Raw genomic sequence first — 19,948 nt, forward strand, 5'->3', positions numbered from 1 at the left:
AGTCTTTCTTCCAAAATCCTTTTCCTTCCCTTTCTGCCTCTTGAAGGAAAGCCATTTTCCCAAGCTCTTTCCATGAATCAGCCTAAACACGGTTAGAGGAAGGGTCACAAGACTTGGGCAGGGAGCCAGGAAGGAGCAGGCAGCAGAGGAAGGTGCCCATCTAGAGCTGTTTCCATGAGGTAAAAGTAGCCCAAAAGTGAGGCAGGAATCGAGAATCTTGTCTAGTTCTTATAAGGCATCTTTCTCCATGTTTGAAAAATTGTCTAAGGGTCATATAGCATACACTGCCTTACGCATCCTTACAGTCTTTAAATGGGATTAAACAGAACCAGTCAGAGCACTGAAGGGACAGCTTCAATGCTGCCCAGAGGCAAAGAAATGTACAGGGAGGCCTTGGCATTGCTGGCTACTAAGTAGCAGTACCAGCAAAGTCTATTCCAAGAAATGCCACAGCTGGTATTAAACACTTCCTCCTTTATCCCTTGCAGAGCATCTCAGACATCCCAGAACCTGCTAATGGGATGCTGCGACTTACTGGATTGTTGGCCTTGGGCAAGTTTTCCAACCTCTCTGAGTGTCAGGTGCTATCTGTAGAATGGGGGTAACGGTAACTTCCTAGCAGGGCTTCGGGGTGCATAGTTACCCGGTGTCAGGACCTGAATAAACATCAAGATAAAGGAGAAGTGTGATGGCTGTAAGGAGTTACTCAGGTTGTAAGGTGTTTTCTAGCTGGACGACAGGATGCTAATGTGCGTGAGATATAGGTAAGTATGAAACAGAAAACATGGGGGAAATGGACATGAAGAAGCTTTAAAGGGTGAGAAGTCAGATCGTTTACATGCTACATGATCAAGGTGTTGAAAAATTAATCATGTGGTCGGCAATCAGTCCTCATTTATTTCTCCTAAAGTCGTTACGTGTCTTCTTCTAGCTTCTCTTTGTGGAATTCTCACTGAGAACAAATCTACTATGATGGAAACTCTCTAAGGCGGTGACAACATGAGACATGTGAAATGGATGTTCTGCAACACTTGAATTGAGACCAGAATCCATTGTGCTAATTAGTTATCGGCATCTTTGCGTAATTACACATGCTCAAGGGATATGCACTGATTTTGTTAGCCGTCTCGCATGGCTGCTCTAATTCAGATCATTGGTCCAAAGGCCATTTTGATGAGAACAGGCTCTGTGTTTGCAGAGTAGAGATGTCATAACATTGCTGAAGCATCATTACTACCTCTATGATGCTAACTCCGTTTTCCATCTTCAATTTTATTTTGTTCCTAACCTTATATAATAGTCACTTGGTTGTCAAGTGCAGTAAAGACTGGAAAGTAGTTGCCTTAAATCGTATATAGTTCGCCTCCCAAAACAAAAATCAACCATCCCATCAATCTATAACTCTTGAGAAAAATTCTATTTAAACCCATTTAGGATTATTTAACAGCATCTTCTCACGTCCATAAGCAGCTGAGGGAACACAAGATGCACAAGGCTAGAACATCCGTGGGAAAATGTTCAATCTCTCTTTTAACGAAAGACATGGGAAAAACATAAAATCAAGAGGTAATACTTTCAGCCATCAGATTGGAAAAAAAATTAAATATGTGATTTAAAAACATAATACCTAGAGGGCGACACTATGGAGAATCAGACACTGCCATACCAGATTGCCCTTCCCTTTTCCCCAGGAATTCATGCTAGGATTTTTAGTATCAGTATTCTTACATAAATTTTTAAGCTATATGGGCAAGGATGTTTATCATAGCTTGTAACCGCAACAACATATGGAAACAACATTAATTACTACCTATAAAGAGTCATCGAGAGGATATATACACATAGGTGAGATAACATTTGGTAATACTCGCTATTTGGGGAGGGTTCTTTCCTTGAATTTCTCTTTTATCTGGTGCATTGCATGCCTTGCTTCAGGGAACAAGTGGCAGAGTAGACTGCAAATGTCGAACAAGTGGAAAATGTTTGGCTTTTGAGTTTCAGAAAGTTTCAAAAGCCTACACCCTCATATTTAGAAGCATGTGCAATGACTAAGAGAAACTTATCTATCTGCCCCCATAGAGAAAAGCTTCCTGGCTTGGGAGGAGCGAGGGAGTTAGAAGGGGAGGATTATGTGCCCTAGAAGGGAGCTTCCATTTAAGGCTGAATCCAGGGGTGGGAAGTGACAAGAGCTACAGATTATTTTGCTGAGTCTGAGAGAAAAGAAAACTTGTTTCTTAGGTGAATGCCTAGAAATGACCAAACCCTCCCCCGACCCCCCAATTTTGAGAGTATCCTGACATAGTGTTAAAGGAGTAGAGAAGGAGTAGCCACGTGGTGTACCTCAAAGATGAGTCTGCAAAAGCACGCAAGATTTTCCCCAAATCGCGACGTGGCATGGTAATCCCGCTTCTGAGGGTCACATAGACACATTAAGGAGACCTGAAGGATCTAATGGGACTGGAGTGGGAACCTGGGATGATCATCGGGGATCTACATGGATGAGAGATGGGGGACCACATGGGACAGATACATCTCAGCATCTGTCAGCCTCGAAGGACAACAGCTGAGGACGAGACGCTGCACCCATGACCTCTGTTCTACATGAGCCTCATGGAACTCAGCCAAGTGCTGGACAACCCAGAACTGGCAGGGATTAAGTTGTGACCACCTAGGGGAACAGAATCCTGAGATAAAATTCAGTTGAATTAAAGAAAAATAAAGATAACTGAATGTCTTCCTTGCCTGGATGAGTGGAATGAGACAGTCTTTCACTTCTTGTGCCCTGAATTAATGGTATCTACTGAAAACAATGAGGCAAGTATACATGCTGCAATGTGAAAGATCGGCAAGATAAATTTTAAATTACAAAAGGCAAGAGAAAGAACAACTTGAGTGGTATGCGTCCCATTTGCATAAAAACGTTAAATGTTCTAACTGTCCCCGGGATGTGGAAGAAATGATTAACTCTGATTTCCTTGAGAGGCTGAGACTTCATCTGATTTTGTAAAGTCTTTACAATTTTGTAAAGACTTCCTGTAAGCCAAGAGTTTGTACTACCTTTACAATACATATTTATAATACATAATAAAATATCCCCTTTTATCCTTGTGCCATGTTTGGTGATCCATTACATTTTATTAGAATTCCATTAACGTAGCATTGATTTAGATAATTTCAGAATAAAGGACGAACGGATATGTCATAAATAGCTTTTGAGTGTCACATAAAGCTGCCGAAAAAAATTCATTTGGTTTTCTTTTTCAGTGAGAAGGGGTGTTGCAAAGTGCCTTTAAGGAAAACTGCCCTCTCTTCACCATTTCTGTCAAAGGAGATATGCAACTTGTCTCACCACAAAGCTACAGATAACGTTCCTAAAAATATATCAAAAAGCAGAATAAGGACGCATGATCTGAAGAACTGGATGCAGTTGTATGTGCTCGTTGCTCTCTAGCATCCGGTCAAACACGCAGGTAACGGACCCCGAGCATATCACCAGAATTTACATACACAGATAAGGATGGTTCCTTCTAAGTCATCCTACAGTTACTCTAAGCCACAGAAGACATTCAGTAAGACATTTTTCGGAGGAACTGCTTTGTTTGTTTTGAATGTCCTATCAGGTACCTAATCGTCCCCTTTTAAGGATAAATTTAAATTTTAATCGCAGTCAAAGGCCATTTTGAGTTAAGTATGGTGAATAAGGCGGTCACTCAATTTAGATAATAAATTTACAGTAAAAAAAAAAGTGGTACAACTACAAAACAAATTATAACAACATTAATGGTTCTATAAGCTCTGAAGAAAACAATGCTGATCCCCCAAAGAAACTCTTGAATGTTTCAAAAACTCATTCAAACAACTGCACTGCCTTCCTAACAAACAACTAATTAGGAGTTTTGGTAAATAAATTTTAGCCTGTCGGTTAAAAACCAACCCAATGACTTGTAGTAGCATTCTACATATCGTAACTGTTTTTAAATGTGGAACTGCAAGATTTTTATTAAAAATTTTTTTTCCTTCCATTATAGTTTATTATAAGATATTGACTATAGTTCAATACAATTGGTCCTTGTTGTTTATCTATTTTATATACAGTAGTTTGTATCTGCTAATCCCAAATTCCTAATTTATCCCTCCCCCACTTCCTTTCCCCTTTGGTAACCATGAGTTTGTTTTCTCTGTTGGTGAGTCTGCTTCTGTTTCGCGAAGAAGTTCATTTATCTGTGGAATCTAAAATATGACCCAAATGGAACTACAGGGTTTTTAAAGCTGTGTTTCTAAATAGTTTAGATCAGCATTTAAAGTGGGTCATGAAACCGATTTAATGGTTGCAACCAACAGTAAAAATATCGAAGAGAAAATAGCAGAGTGCCTTATATGTAGTTGGCGTATTATTTTATAAAACTGTTTCAGCTACAGATGCTTAGTCAAGCTTTCATTATTCAGCAAAAATTTATTGAGCACCTATTACATGCTGCAGTAGGGCTCTAGATCAGGGTCTTACCACTGGTGAAATTTGGGGCCAGATAATCCTTTATTGTGTGTGCGTTTGGGGAGGAGTCTGTCCTGTGCCTTGCAGAATGTTTAGCAGCATCCTTGGTGTTAGGGGCTGAATTTTGTTCCGCCAGTTTCATATGTTGAAGTCCTAACCCCTAGTACCTCAGGATTCGACTGCCTTTGGAGGTGGGGCCTTTGAAGATGTAATTAAGTCAGAGTGAGGTCACTGGAATGGACTCTGATCCAATGTGACTGGCATCCTTTTAAGAAGAGGAGATTAAGACACAGACAGAAGGAAGACCATGGGAAGAGACAGGGAGAAAATGGACATTTACCAGTCAAGGACAGAGGCCTCAGAAGACACCAGTCTGCTGACACCCTGATCTTGGGCTTCTTAGCCCCGAGAACTGTGAGGAAATAACTTGCAGATGGTCAGACCACCAAGGCTGTGATGCTCTGTTATGACAGCCCCACCTGTTTTTTACCGACTAGATGACACTGGCACCCCTTCTTCAGTTATGACAGACAAAAATCTCTCCAGACACTGTTCAAAGTGCTCCAGGGCACAGAATCACCTCACCTGGGAACTACTGTTTTAGATGTAAATGGTTGTGCTAATGACAATATAAAAGTGAATTTCTTACCGTGTCCTCCTGTCAAGGTTTGAAGATCCCCAACGTTGCCGCCTGCCACAGCACTTTGGTACAGAGCTGTTGAGATACAGATGTGCCAAGAGATCACGCCTTCAGCCTGGGCAGCCTGGAGAGACGGAACCGACAGGTCTGTCACCTCTGCCCACAAACCAGTCGTGCCAAAGTTCTAGGCAAAGACAATTTTCATGTGTGCCGTTACGTGAGGGGGTTTGGGGACGCTGACAGACATCACTCCCTTCCCTGGGACAGATGAGCAGACAGTGCGCCAACTTAGTGGAATGATCACCGAGTTCCTGGTGGAGCTGGGAAGAAGAACTCAGGACTTCAGATCCCAACTCACAGATTTACCGTTATAATTTCGATTTGTAGAAACGTTGTTTCTTGAGGGGAAGAAGAATCAGAGAACATTTTACAGGGAGGGTGCCTGAACCTGTGTTCTCCAGAAAGCAAAGCTGAGGCCAAATGCGCATTGCTAGTGCTCTACTGGGGTGCATCATTCACAGACGGACAGTAAGGTGAGGGAAGGGCAGCGAGGAAGGTACAGGCGGGAAGCAAGAACAAAGTGACAGGTGACCACGCCGGCCACGGCGCCACCGGAACACACAGCTGTCTTCTTGGTCATGCAAGACCTGTCTTGAATGATCAGGAGACTCACTGCTCTTAGGAACAGTGTGTTGGGGGCTGGCTGGGAGAAGGAGGATGAGGGAAGTAGCTAGAGGCTTCTTCCTCTGTCTCTCTCCTGGCTCAAGGTTTGCTCCCCGGGCCACTAACTCCCAGGTCCTTCTAGGCGGTGGTCCTTAGCACTTCTGGGAAGCAACAATCACTTACTTAGTTCACGAATTTTGAGCTCAGTCAGCAATCAACAGAGAAGGCTCACGTCTGTCCACGTTGCGTCAGCTGGGGCCGCTTCACTGGGGCTGGAGGAGCCACTTCCAGGAGGTGCCACTGCATGGCTGGCCAGTTGGTGCTGGCGGCCAGCCGAGAGCTCGGGCATGGCCAAGGGCAAGGAGCCCCCAGTCCTCTCCACGTGGGTCTCTCACCATGGTTGGGTGGGTGGGTTCCTGTAACAAGCATCCCAAGAGATGGTAAATGGAGCTGCTTTTTTTTTTTTTAAGGACCCACAACCCGACACTGTGTATTCCATTGATGAAGTAACCACAAAGCCCCGATTAAACAGGAGAGGACACCGATTCTACTCCGTGATGAGAGAACTGTCAAAGAGTCTGGGGCCATGTTTCAAATGTCCACATCTTCAAATAACCACATGAGATGTATTTTCTATTAATACATCCCCGTCTTATAAACAAGGCAACTGACACAGATAGTACGTGATTTTTCCCAAAGTCATACAGCTTTTACATGTCATCTAAGACCTGAGCCCAGGTCTTTCTGTCTCCAAAGCCAGGCTCCCGTGACTCAGCTGTTCTGTCTCTTCTAGTGGTTAGTGCATAAAAACTCTACGTCTTTCATAACCGATAGCCAGGATTTGCTGCTTTACCCAAAAGACAAAGGAGTTCCATACACTGAGAAAAATATGTGCAAGGATTTGATCTGATAGTGAGTAGACGGAAAGGTGAAGGAGCTCAGTAATCGGTGGGAGACACAGGGAAAGATTAGCAGATACGTGATCAGCATGATGCTTGAATTTAAGCAAAATAATGAGAGAAAGTCACTCTTGACTTATTAACCTCTGAAAAGGCTATTCCAGATAGAGACACACATGTCCCTTAAGCAGGCAGTGAAATTCTTTGAGCCTTTAAGAGGAAAAGTGCTCGAAGTGAAAAGTAATTTTATCATAAGCCGAGACAACCCCTATCAGCCCATAGCAGGAGTATGTGTGGTTTTTTTCTCTTACGTCTCCAGAATTGAATACTAAATAGGGTCTAGTATTTTTTCGGTGACGTTAGATGTAAATGGTACTTTGATATTCAACATGAAACTCAGTCCTACCATTTGCTCCCTAATACAAAATATAAAAATGTTTAAAATTCAGTCGAGTGCAAGACATAGCATTGGCTTGTTGACAGAACAAATTTTTTTTTAGAAGGAAAACACAGGAGCCCTTCAGATTCATAGACATCATCTAAATGTGTTTTCAAGTGCTCAGGGTAGAGTGGTAATGTGGTTTCCAACGATTCTTTAACTTTGAAATATATGCTTTCTGTTTAAAAAAACAACTCTTTAATCCTAAGAAACAACGTAAGGACTGTTTTTTTCAGTCCGCCATAAAAATCTTGGCTTCCACACTGGTCATGTGGAGAAAAGGACAATGTATTTGATCACCAGAATTTCACACTCCATCTGCACTGCTGGGATAATGTCTGTTGCATTCACTCTTGTAACCCCAATACCTAGCACCGTGCTTGTGTGAGGAGACAGGTGTTGAATATATGAGACGTTCCAGTTGTTTCAAGAAATAACATTTAGTCATAGTCCAGGTCCACTGAATGCATTTAAATCAGGTTCACCGATATTTAAAAATACCTTTTACCTTGCTTCCCTTAATAGCTACAGAGCAGCAGGCACATTAGAGACCGTCTCTTCTAAACTCTTGTTACATATGAAGAAATCGAGTCTAGAACCACAGAATCTAGCCAGCCTGGCCAAAGTTCGCGGATGCTGCAGAGATTCAACCCAGGCAGCTTCCCCATCCACGTGCACAACAACTTTGTCATCCTTATTATTAAAATGCAAGGTAAGCATGGCTACCCCTTACCACAGCAGACATGTGCCCGTGTTCCCCCAAGTGCGGTTTGGCTTGGAAAAGAGGAGAACTTGTCACATAAACGAATTCAAGCACTTGTGATTTCTTTTTCTTTTAGCACCATTGGCCTTATTATTATTTTCACTATCTTTACATTGCGTCTTTTTTTCCGGTGCTCCATTGAAATGTGGAAAACATCAGGTGTCTGTTGTGTTTATTACCAGAGTGCCTAGCACCTGGTGGGTTAATAGGAAGAAAACAAAAATAAAGTTGTGTTGTCACAGCATCCTCATGAGTCTCGCCTGCTCCATAAACCAGCCACCTCTGTGGAGGCTGGCTTCACCAACTGCTCACGAGGCACCAGGCCTAGGAACCACGCAGATGGTTTCACTGCTTTTAAAACCAGTAGGAAAAAAAAATAAGCACTATCAAGATTGGATTATATTCATCCTTATAACAACAGAGGCATAAACCATTAATGTTCTTGTAGGGAAAGCATTCCTGAAAATCACACCGTGGCCCCGGGCTCTCCTGGGGCGCTCTAAGAACTGATGATTCTCTCACAGAAGTGCACCGAGCTCACTGAAAACCATAGATCGATGTGTGTCCCCAGCAGTTAGAAAGTGAGGTGACATCTGGCTCCCTTCTGAGAAAACTCAGGGTGGAGAAGTCAAAGCCAGTGGTGGAACCTGTGGGTGACCTGCTTTCTCAAACTTTGTTGGGGAAAAGGATTCATCAGTTTTTCCCAAGGACCACTCAACGGGCCGCACGTAGCAGAGCCATCACAGGGATTTCCCAGAGAGTTAGCAGGGCCCCAACAAAAGGGCACCTGATGGGGCTGCCTGGTTCTAAGCAGGTGTAGGAGAACGTGAGCAGCTGAGACAGGGGTACTTGCCTCAGGTGAAGGGGGACCAGGTGAGTGGTCCCCAACAGTGGGGGAGTGGGAGTGTCATTCTGAAGGAGAGAAAAATCTCTCAGGCTGAGGAAGGATGAATCCAACTTCCAAAAATGTCAACCAAGAGCTTTCCTGCCCCACTGACCCCTGTTCGTTTCTGTCAGAGAGCTGTTAACAAGGGGGAGAGGAGGGGCAGGGAAAGGAGGACGCGAACCCCACCATCCTCCACCGCGCGCACGGAGGCTTCCTGCCGCATTACGTCCTGGCCGGGGCGCCGGAGCAGAGGTACCTTGTACTCAGTTTTGCCACTTTGATTATTAAATGGGATTGGGAATTCCACATTTCAGAATCAAGACAATCTTAAGTGACCGTCTAACATTTTAGTAAGAGAGTAAGTAACCCAGTCATGCCGGAGGTGTGTTGCAGGGGCGTGAGGGAACTCGCCCCCTCCCATCGAATACATTTTAAAGGGGTCATGGGAAACAAAACGACGCAAAAACGGCAATTTGCTCAGTACCCTCCACTTCAGCAAGAATATTCTGAAACAGTTAATAACTTCAGAAGTGGTTTCACAGATTCAGATCTCCTGTCACTGGAACGAATATTCATTATTTCACACTGTGGGGTAATTGTTCTTCACGTAAACAAACAGGTAAAATGGGCACAGAATTTAACTCGTGATTTTATACGCCAAGTCGTAAGTGAGGCGAAAGAGTCCCCAGAGAGCCTCTATAAAAAAAAGAAGGTGCTGGTCAGTGATGACACACATCCCGGCAGCAAAGGGAGAGCCCTGGGCGGCTGAGCAAATCCCCGTTTCCCGCTGCGGGCTGCCCGTCACGTCAACCAAGCCGTTCTCCCCGCACACAAGGCACGTGCTTGACTGACATCATTTCTGTTTATACAAAAATATTCATGGAAAATATGGAACATTCTCAAAATTTAGAGAACTTAATTTCAAACCTGTTTTCATATGGGGGAGCTGAATGGAACTGTTTAGCACTCAAAGTGAATGTCCCAATTGCACTATTTTTTGAAATCTCTTCACTGTGTCAATCCCAGAAATCTCTTTCAACTTCTAGGTAATTTTACTGGTGTGAACTATGTATGAAAAGATCTTTAAAATAGCTTTAATAATAATAAACGACTGAGAATCCATTTATATATTTAAGAATCCCGTATTAGCTATTCCTAATTATAACATAAGCATAAACTATATTTTCCTAATAATATAAAGATATGACTTGCTTATGAATAAGGAAATTAACTAATGATGGATTTTCCTCACAAACGCTTGACCACAGAAAGGTAAGCATGCGGGTTGAAGTTGAAATTAATGCTCAAACCACTGCTTTTCAAATAGGGAAAGCCCATCTTATACTTTATGTAACAGCCATTCCTTTACGGCTCATTTAAATTTAAATAATTTATATGATCATTATTATTTAAATTATTATTTTATTTTAAATATTTAAATTATTTTAAATATTTTTTTCTAATGACCATTTCTCAGATACAAAGGAATTTTAAAATATTTGCTGATGGAAACACTGCTAGATAAGCCTTTGGTAGCGACCTTCTTGAGTAAAAATACTCACCTATTGCTCCCACAGACCTGAGAGTCTAAGCCCATCCCCTCTCATTCAATACCATCCCGTTCAAACCCAGTTTGTAGCATTCTACATGTATTGCCTACATAATAGATGCCAGATACTGAGTTTAGCAATGAATGGGTTACAGATTTGAGTAACCCATATCTTCTATCTTTAAGGAGATTGTTTATTCATCCAACAAACATTTGCTGTGAGCCTATGATGTGTCAGGACTCCTGTGGGAGGTGGAGATACAGTTTTCAGAGAGGCAGCCAAGGTTCTGCCCATGTGGGGAGTTTACACAGTATAATGAGAAGGGAAAAACTGAAAAAGTAAATTTAAGTATAATTGTTACACAGAGGTACAGGATGTTATGAGAGCACGTGACCAGGGCTTCTAACTTAGTCTAGAACATTAGCCTTCTATGTTGACAGCAGACACTACATTTAAATAATTAAAATAAATCTAGAGAATTATAAGGGCTGAAAGAAACATTTTCCAAGTACAAGGAACACTGGAATCAGAGTGACCAGTTCTAATTGGCATATGACTGAGAATGGTGGAAGTCCGGAAGCCTTCCTAGAGTAGATGCCATCTGAACAGAGCAACGGAAGACATTTTGTTAGGGCACAGTTTAAGGCAATCTAACAAACTCAAAATGTGATGGCATGAACAAAGTGTCACCTTGTAACACATCAGAGGTCAGATGACTCTATTATCCTCTGACATGACTTTCATCTTTGGCTCCAAGGTGGCTGCTCCTGCTCCTGTCATCACATATGGATCCCAGCCAGCAAGAGAGAAAGGAAGTAGACTGGTATGAAATGACAAGGAAAAGTAACCATAATAAAATGTAAAGTGAAAAAAGGTAGGCTGTCTAATAATCTATAAGGTATGATCTCATTTCTGTAAAATATAGCACATAGACTATTTGAAATATAAAATAATATGTGTATATTATATTTGGGGTCTATATAAACACACATATATAATATATGCATATATATATACACACACACATGCACATCTATCTCTATACAGGAAATTACGTATTCCCCTGGGCAATGGAAATAGGAGGTATAAAAGAGGAACCTCTACCATAAATAGTTCTATATCATTTGAAATTTTATATGTATTATTCTTAAAAGGTGTGTAAAATAAAAAGAAGAAAGGCTACCAGAAGTGTTAACATGCTTCTATTTCTCCCAATAAACCCCCCATAAAAACAAACACCTACAACTTACACATTAAACTCCAAAATATTACCTTTAATCAATCTTTATATAGAGATAAAAGCCATGCGGAGAAAATTACATTTTTCTCTCGGTTAATTTCAAAGTCATTTTAAAGAAAAAGAAATTCAACGTTCATTTCATTAAATGAAGAATTTCATAAACATGCTCCATTTCTTATTCTAACCTTGAGCTTAAATAGGTCCCTGACTCGAGAAATAATAGCACTAAGTAGTGATCAACAATTTTTTTTTAAACTTCAGGATGTCAACCTAAGATTGCTACATCTATCATATTTCTAAATTAAGACTTTGTTTTTTTAAGAACAGTTTTAGGTTCACAGGACAGCAGGCACAGAAATTTCTCATATACTCCCTGCCCCTCTGTACACACAGAGCCTCCCCCACTATCGACTCCCACTGCCTGAGTGGTACAATGTTCACAACTGATGAAGCTATACTGACATATAATCACTCAAAGTCCACAGTTTGCATTATGTTCACTCTTAGTGCTTTATATTATGTGGGTTTGGAAAAATGTATAATAACATGGATCCATCATTATGGTATCATTCAGCATATTTTCACTGCCTTGAAAATCCTCTGTGTGTGGCTTACTCGTCCCTCCCGCCACCCTAACCTCTGGAAATTACTATTGCTTTTACTGTCTCCATAGCTTTGCCTTTTCCAGAGTGTCACATAGCTGGAATCATACAGCTTGCAGCCTTTTCAGATCAGCTTCCAGTGTTTAAATATACATTTAAGGTTCCTCCATATCTTGTCATGAATTAATAGCTCAATTAATGTTTTAATCAGGCGTGTTCCTCACCTCATTAGTAACTGATGTCCTATAACACTAAGGTAAAACAAGATGTCCTTTGGATATCTCGAAAATAAATGAGAACAAGTGTTTTTCTTAAGAACAAACGATGTTCCAAAAATCATTAGCAGAAGACTAAAACTAAAGGACATGCAAAGATTGAGAATGTGGAATACAGAGGAGTAACTTAACCAAGGAAGTAAAAGACTTCTACGGTGGAGGTTATAAAACACTGAGGAAAGAAATCAAAGAAGACAGAAATAAATGGAAAGATACCCATGTTCGTGGATTAATAAGGGTACTTATTAATATATATATATACTTAATAAGGGTAAAAACGTCCACAGCACACAAAGCAATCAATCCACAACCAAGGCACTCCCTTTCAAAGTTCCAATAGCATTTTTCACAGAAATAGAAAAAAATCTTAAAATTCATATGGAACCACGAAGACCTTAAATATCAAAACAATCTTAAAGAAGAACCAAACTGAAGGTATCACGCTTCCTGATTTTAAAATACATTATAAAGTTACAGCGGTTAGAACAGTTGTTGCCCACACAGACCCATGGAACAGAAAGCCCGGAAGTACACACAGGCATGCATGTTTAACTGAAAGGAACACATAATCGGCAAAACACAGCCTCATCATCAAATGGTGTTGGGGACGCTGGACATCCATGTGTTCTTACCACACCTTAAAAGGAAAAAAAAAGATGAGAATGTGGGTGATCAATTCCCTAACTTTAATTAGGTAATCAGGGTTGGTAACTGAATAAAAGAAGTCTCATCAGTATCTCCAATTTCCAGCTACGATCTGAGAGATGAATCTTTCATACTTTGGATAACAAGAAGGTAGAAAGTTAGTTCACACTCTCAAGAATTACTGGCCTCAAACGTGGCTTCACTTCCACTTAGTTGTATGAGCCTGGTCAAGAGATTCATCTGTCCATGCTTCAGTTTCATTATTTGTGAAATACGGATAATAATGAATTCACAGTGTTATAAGGGGCTTATCATAGTACACACATAGAGCACATTCTCTTTTTTCTAAATTCATTTATTTTATTTATTTATTTTTTGTTGGGGAGAGGTAATTTGGTTTACTTATCCTTAGAGGAGGTACTGGGGATTGAACCCAGCACCTTGTGCATGCTAAGCATATGCTCTACTACTTGAGCTATACCTTCCCCTCTAGCAAGTTTTTAACAGAAGTAACTTAAATGGTGCTGCTGCTCCTGACCAAGGTGTGGGGACAGGATTCTTTCATTTTCCGTCTCCTCTCCCTCTCTGCCTGTCTGTCTCTCTCTCGTCCTTTTTTTTTTTTTCCCCTTCCTTCCTTCCTTCTCTTTTTTTTAGTGTTTTCTTAAACCTGCCTTCTATTTCTGGCAAAGAGCCTATGTAATTGTACCTTTCTTCTGGGTATTATTTGCCAAGCAGGTGTAAAAGTGCAGTGCAATATAATTTAGTAAAACCTAATTTTAGGTACTGGATTGTGTTTCTCTCTGTGTGAGTGGATCCACCAGGTCCTCACACAGTTGTCAAGCACCTTGGCCAACACGACCATGAAATATCAAAGAAGTCAACTTTCTAATGTCTCATATTTAACTTTTTTTTTTAACTTAAAGGTTTAGATTTGGAAGGAATAAATAAATGTGTTCTCACATTTGCTGAAGAGGGTAGGGTTTTCTTTTGCCTCATTTAGAGCAGATGCAGAAGCCATTCTGTGATACTGAAACACAAGGTCTAAAGACCATCTGGAGAATTTGCTAAAATGAAAAGGATCCAGTACAATTTGGATCACATACTTTTATTAAAGATGGGAGACGATCCATCTGATCATTCCTATCTTCATCATCTGTAAGTTTTCACATATAAATATTTCTTAAAACATGAATAAAATTATTAGAGAGTGCAAATACTGCCAAGAAAAAATATTTGTAAGAAAAATCATAAAATCCCTGCCAAAGCTCTACTTATTAAACATCAAAGAAAAAAAATCATCATAAAAAAATTTCATACTGAATTGTAATTTTTTTAGGAAGGGTATCAGTCAGCAAGAGTCCCCCTAAAAATCTATTGAATGACCCAATATTCTTACCATCCAAAAAGAGAGAAGAATTTTGAGGAAAAAGAAATAAGAATTCTGAAAAGTAGGGAAATGGAAGAAAATGAATGATTTTTTTAAAGCGTTCATTGTAAGCAGTGGTTGTGTGATAAACCACTTGGGGGTGCACATGTCACAGACCATCCCCATACCACTCGGGCAGGTCATATTTCTCGGCCTTTTAGTAGCTTTCTGTATTTGATTCGTCTGAGGGCTTACCTTGCGCTAACTCAATTATTCCTTCTTACAAAATGATGTGGGTGGTATAGTTATTCACCCCATTTTACAGATGAGGCAACTGAGTGACAAGAGTTTAAGTGACTTACTTGCTCAAGGTCACACAGCTAGAAAGTGACTGAGCCAGAATATGATGAACTCCATCAACCTGATTCCAGAACTTGTGCCATCACCGCTTATGCTGGACTCTTTCCTAGGGAAGAAAAGTTTAGGCAAGATGTGTCCATTCCGCGGGCTTCATTTACCTCATTCAGAAATGGCAGTGGGTGCCATGTGAGTAACTCAGTGCTGCTGTGATCAATGTGTCTGTGAAAACAGGCGAGTGATCCAAGGAGAACGTCAAAAATGATGAGCATTTTGGAAAACACAGCTAATGATGAAAGACAAAAATCATCAGAATGATTGAGCCTTTTGAAGAGGGAGGGTAATTTTGTAACTGTGCTCGTGGAAAAACAGTAGCAGCAGGCATAGTAGTAGCAGTAGACAGTGGTGACCATCTTCAGCTGATTTCTCCAGAGAAATTTTGTTTATGTTTCAGCAGGAAAAATATTTTTGCCTAAAGCTGGTGACATTTTCAAATTTGCAATGGAAACGGCGTATCATCTTTTCCTTGGAAAGTTTTGAGGGTAGGAGAAAAATCATGACTCTGCTGTTTACTACCCATAAAAGCTTAGCTGAGACTTTTCGTTTCTTTGAGCTTGTGTTTTCTTGTCTGCACAAGGGGAGAAACTGTAGCGCATACTTAGATGGTTAATGAGGCCACTAAGCCAGTTTTGCCTCCAGGGGCACTTAGCATTCTGGCCAGCATCTACTTACTACTTCCTACATTGCAAACGTCATTTTATGATGACTGTTACTACTATTATCCGCTGGGGTCAAGGAAGAATCCTTTGACACGAGCGTTGGTCCTGCAATGTGCATGTATTAAAGGCTGGTCATATTTACACAGATACCTTTTGTTTAAAAGAAAACTGGAAATAGAAATAGCAAAAGCACATGGTGATGTGAGTTTACAGTGGCCAACCACACTTGAAATTTTATATCACTTCTGATTATTAGTTAAGAGCGGTCCTATTTGAATGCTAAAAACTCCATAGGAAGCCTATGGAATCTTATTTTGTGATGAAGTTGTAAACCAAACAAACACATACACATCCTTACATGTTTTATTGCAGCCATTTAAGACTGAAATATAAGACGGCTTTACTTGATCATTAGGTTGAGAGATAATGCTATATTTATTGTAAAATCAGAGTTCTTGAAAATGTTTCCAGCCCATCTCCTGTCCCGTGTACCAGTGGCCCCATGCAAACCAAACACACAAACAAATATTAATAGACATGCTATTTATTGGTCTCTGCTGTCACCCTCGCTAGTCAGGAGAAGATTTGGAAAGATAAGGTTAGTAGCACGAGGAGAGAGTAAAATATATAGCATTTTGAATGACTTCCACTTATTACTTATTTCTAGCATTCCAAATATCACAACATATGGGTAGTATTTCCTCCTGTATTAAGTTGCTGTGGATAAAATTATAAATTACTTTTTTGTTTTTTTGCCGCAAGGGACATAGGAAGATGAAACCCAGGTATGTCGTTCCCTGAGAATGAGATTTAATTTGCCTGAATAATGCAAGTCCATCTACAGCAGCTTGATACCTTGTTTTCTTGTAGTTCTGATTCAAGACGAACCCTCTTTGAGATTCAGAATGGCTTTTTGAATTTTGTTGATTGGTTTGTTTGGTCTAATTTGGAACTTGACTAAATTGGGCTTATAGTATATCCCACTACCAGGTAAGCTCTGTGAAGGCAGGAATTTTGTCAAGCTGTTTACAATACCTAGAACAATACTGACACATAACAGGCAGGCGGTCCTTACTTGTCAAATGAGTAAGTCAAGGCTTCTCAACTTTGGCAACTATTCACATTTTCCGAATGACTCTTTGCTGTAGGCAGCTGTCTTCAGCATCATCGGAGGTTGAACAGCATCCTTGGCCTCTACCCTCCAGGTGCCAGTAGCACCACACCCTTCCCCCCACCAACTTCCCAGCTGTGACAACTTAAAATGTCTCCAAATATTGTCAAAGGTCTCCTTGGGGGAGGGAAGAGCCCACACTACCCTTTATTGAGAACCACTGCAGTAAACCTATTGCCTTGGCATGTCAAAGGAAATCTTTGTAAGTTCCCGACCGAAAAACGAAAGAAGAATTTGGAAGCCCTTTGATTTACATGATCAATATAGGCTGCCCAAATGGATCATTTATGCCCCACCAAAGCTAACCCGACTGTTGAGCCCCAGCAATAGACTTGGTACAGAAGAGGGAAATTATCTTTTGTCACGACGGGGCAGAAGAGATGGGGTCACCGTCAGCTACTGAGAGTAATATTGTGGCAGAGTCGTATCATCCCTCCTACCTCTCCCATCCTGGTTCTTTAAGAAACCCAATGTTATTTCCAGGTCTGCATGCAGAGGTTCTAGCCCCAAAGTCTACAAGTATTTAACGTTGCAAATGGGATGTGGAACTCTGGGTTATTTTGGTGATGCAGCTGCTGGCGGCTCATACATTTCTGGAACGTGAAAAGCATCCTCTGACAATGTGTAATTGTTGTCTGAGCGACCACATTGCCATTTGCCACAATTCTGGCTTCCTTCCTTCCTCCACATGGTGCTTGCAGGACTTGGAAAATCTGCCGCCATATTAGCAAGGAGGAATGTTGAGTGTGAAGAGAGGCCTGGGGGAATAGGCTCAGTAATCACACTTGGTCTGCGCCAAGTTCTCAGCTCAAATGAAACTCAAGTGGGTGGCGTTTTAAATAAGTCAATCTCTCTGTCTAAAAAGATACAAATGTTTAGATGACCTTGGACAAGTTACTTACCCTTTCAAACCTGAATATACTACCTGAAAGGGAGGGGATGATGGTGAGGCCCCAATGATGTATTTGAAGCACTTAGCACAGTGCCTGGCAGGTAGCGAGAGATGCACTGGGATATGCTATCATGATAATTATCATCATTATTAAACATTTGCAGGAAGTGTTATACCTCACAAGCTAGTTGACTATGATGGAAAGAACAAGGATGCGAAGACAATGAAATCATACAGACTCAGAGAGGAATCTTGGTTCGGCTACTTACCAGCCATGTGAACTCTTGGATCAATCAGCCTAGGTTATGCTGTGCTGTAGTAATAAAAGACTCCAACATCGCAGTTGCTTATAACTCCAAATGCATTTCTTGTTCAGAACAGTGTCCATCAAGGTCCAGATGCAGCTCTGCTCTATATCAATCTTATGCCAGGACCCAGGCTGTCGGAGGAGCCCCTGTGAGGTAACATTGTGTTCATCATGGTAGAAAGAAATAAGCAATATGGCAAATCACGAAGGGGTTCTTAAAACCTCTGCCCAGAAATGCACTCATCACTGGCCAACGCTAGTAACATAGCAACTCCCCAGTTCAAAAGGACAAGGATATATAGTGGAGAAGCACTGCACAGAGTGGCAAGACGGTGCTATAATCAACCACACCTTTAATGTGAGCCTCTGAGCCTTCATCTGTTTCTGTAGAGGTGTGAGCAGTCAGAAAATTTAACCAGTACACTTGGAGAAATTATGATGTGACTCTGCCCAAGATATATTTTCTACAAAATCTCATCGAGTCTTCATAACCACCAGCTAAACTGGTATCGTTTGGCTCCATTTTACAGGTTAAAAAAACCCTGAGGTCTTGAAGGGGCTAAGTGACTTCACACATAAAATCATATACAAAAAATTGCAAGACACACACTAAGCACTTGTAGTTGCATAATAGCTTATTTTTGAAACAACTTGTTTCTGATTGTTTTAGATTCTCTCTGCATGTAGGAAGCGCAGTAGGAGCAAAGCTGGCTGGCTGCAGATGGTCCAACTAGCCCTCTGGAGTTCTGACTCACTAACTTGCTAGCTTTTCTCCAGCAAAATCCATGGGCAGTGGGCATCTACACTGAACCCTCTTTCTTACCCAGTTTTGGCTGCCTCCTCTTCTCAGACTCCAAAACTATTCATTTCCATCTTTCTCCCCAACTCCTGAATATTAGTTACTGCCCTTCCACCGCCAACACACACACACAAACCCCAAACCTTTTTGGCAAATCTTTGTAGTAAACAGATGGGCTATCTGTGTTGCTGGGAGACCACTTCATACGTGGAATCCAGTCCAAAGGGAGTGAGAAGGAAGGGGATGTATCAGCTACATGGTCTAATGGCTAGGAGCGCTGAGAACTCCTCCTCCTCCTCCTCCTTTTCTGACTTTTTTGATGACGCCTCTGCTCTTCCCCTTTCATGGCCCCAATTCGCTCATCTCTAAGGCAAGAATAATAGTACAACAGCTCATGGGGGTTTTGTGAATATTTAATGAAGTAATGTTATAAAGCCCTTAACAACAATTTCTGACTCCTGGGAGGAACTCCATTGTTTTGTTGTTCTTGCTGTTGTTGTTTATGACTTTTGGCAAGGTCAGCCGACTAAGAGAGGAAGAGAGTATGAGCTGGGGTTGGGGTAGAGCGCTCAGTTCTACTTATGACGGATTCGGGTAGCTTCATTTACGGGTTGCATCGTAGGCAAAGGATCTCAGGAGAAACAGCGAGAGTTTTAAAGGGACTTGAAATCCAACCCCTGTTAAGCCACCCCGGGAACTGAGTTACCTTGGCTAATTCAGCCTCACTAGGCTATTTTCTGCTTTTGAAATGGGCCTCGTGGTTCGCGCCTGACCTCACACAGTGGCCACGTGGCTCACCTGCCGGGCACACTGTCCCGCACTTTGAGGATGGAGGTCTTTCCCCTCTCGCCTCCGGCCGTTCGCTCCCTCTGACCTGACCCTCTGCCGACCCCGAGGGGACGGGCAGTGTCCGTCCCGTCCCTTGATGTGCCCCAGCACCTGGGCGCTGCCTGGCCACACGCAGGGCCTTCCGCGAGGGCTCGGGGGCAGGGCCACGCCAGCAGCCTCTCTCCGGCGTCCAGACGCGGCCAGAACGCGGACCCCGCCCCACGGAAGGTGTGGGTTGCCCCCCTCTCTCACCTGGAACCCCGTCTTCAAGGCGGGGAGCCATCTCGCCGAGGCTGCCAGCCCGCTCCCCTCAGCCCGACGGCCCCACCGCGGCCCCGCAGCCCGAGGCCACCCGGCGTGCCCCGCGGCGCCGGCCCCAAGGTCGCGAGCTCCGCCGGGCCCACCTCCCCGCCCT

At 42.0% G+C, this 19,948-nt stretch overlaps 1 long non-coding RNA gene across 1 annotated transcript; it reads right to left on the reverse strand.

The window, feature by feature from the left end:
• Window positions 1–5,140: 5,140 nt before the first annotated feature.
• On the reverse strand, window positions 5,141–19,895 carry LOC116283898 (uncharacterized). The gene is made up of 4 exons (XR_012060425.1): window positions 19,786–19,895; window positions 17,869–18,053; window positions 5,979–6,211; window positions 5,141–5,256 (listed from the first exon to the last, which is right to left on the reverse strand). It is a non-coding gene; the product is annotated as an uncharacterized lncRNA (long non-coding RNA).
• Between the last annotated feature and the right edge of the window lie 53 nt (window positions 19,896–19,948).

Source organism: Vicugna pacos, chromosome 17, assembly GCF_048564905.1.
Source record: "Vicugna pacos chromosome 17, VicPac4, whole genome shotgun sequence".
NCBI lineage: Eukaryota > Metazoa > Chordata > Mammalia > Artiodactyla > Camelidae > Vicugna > Vicugna pacos.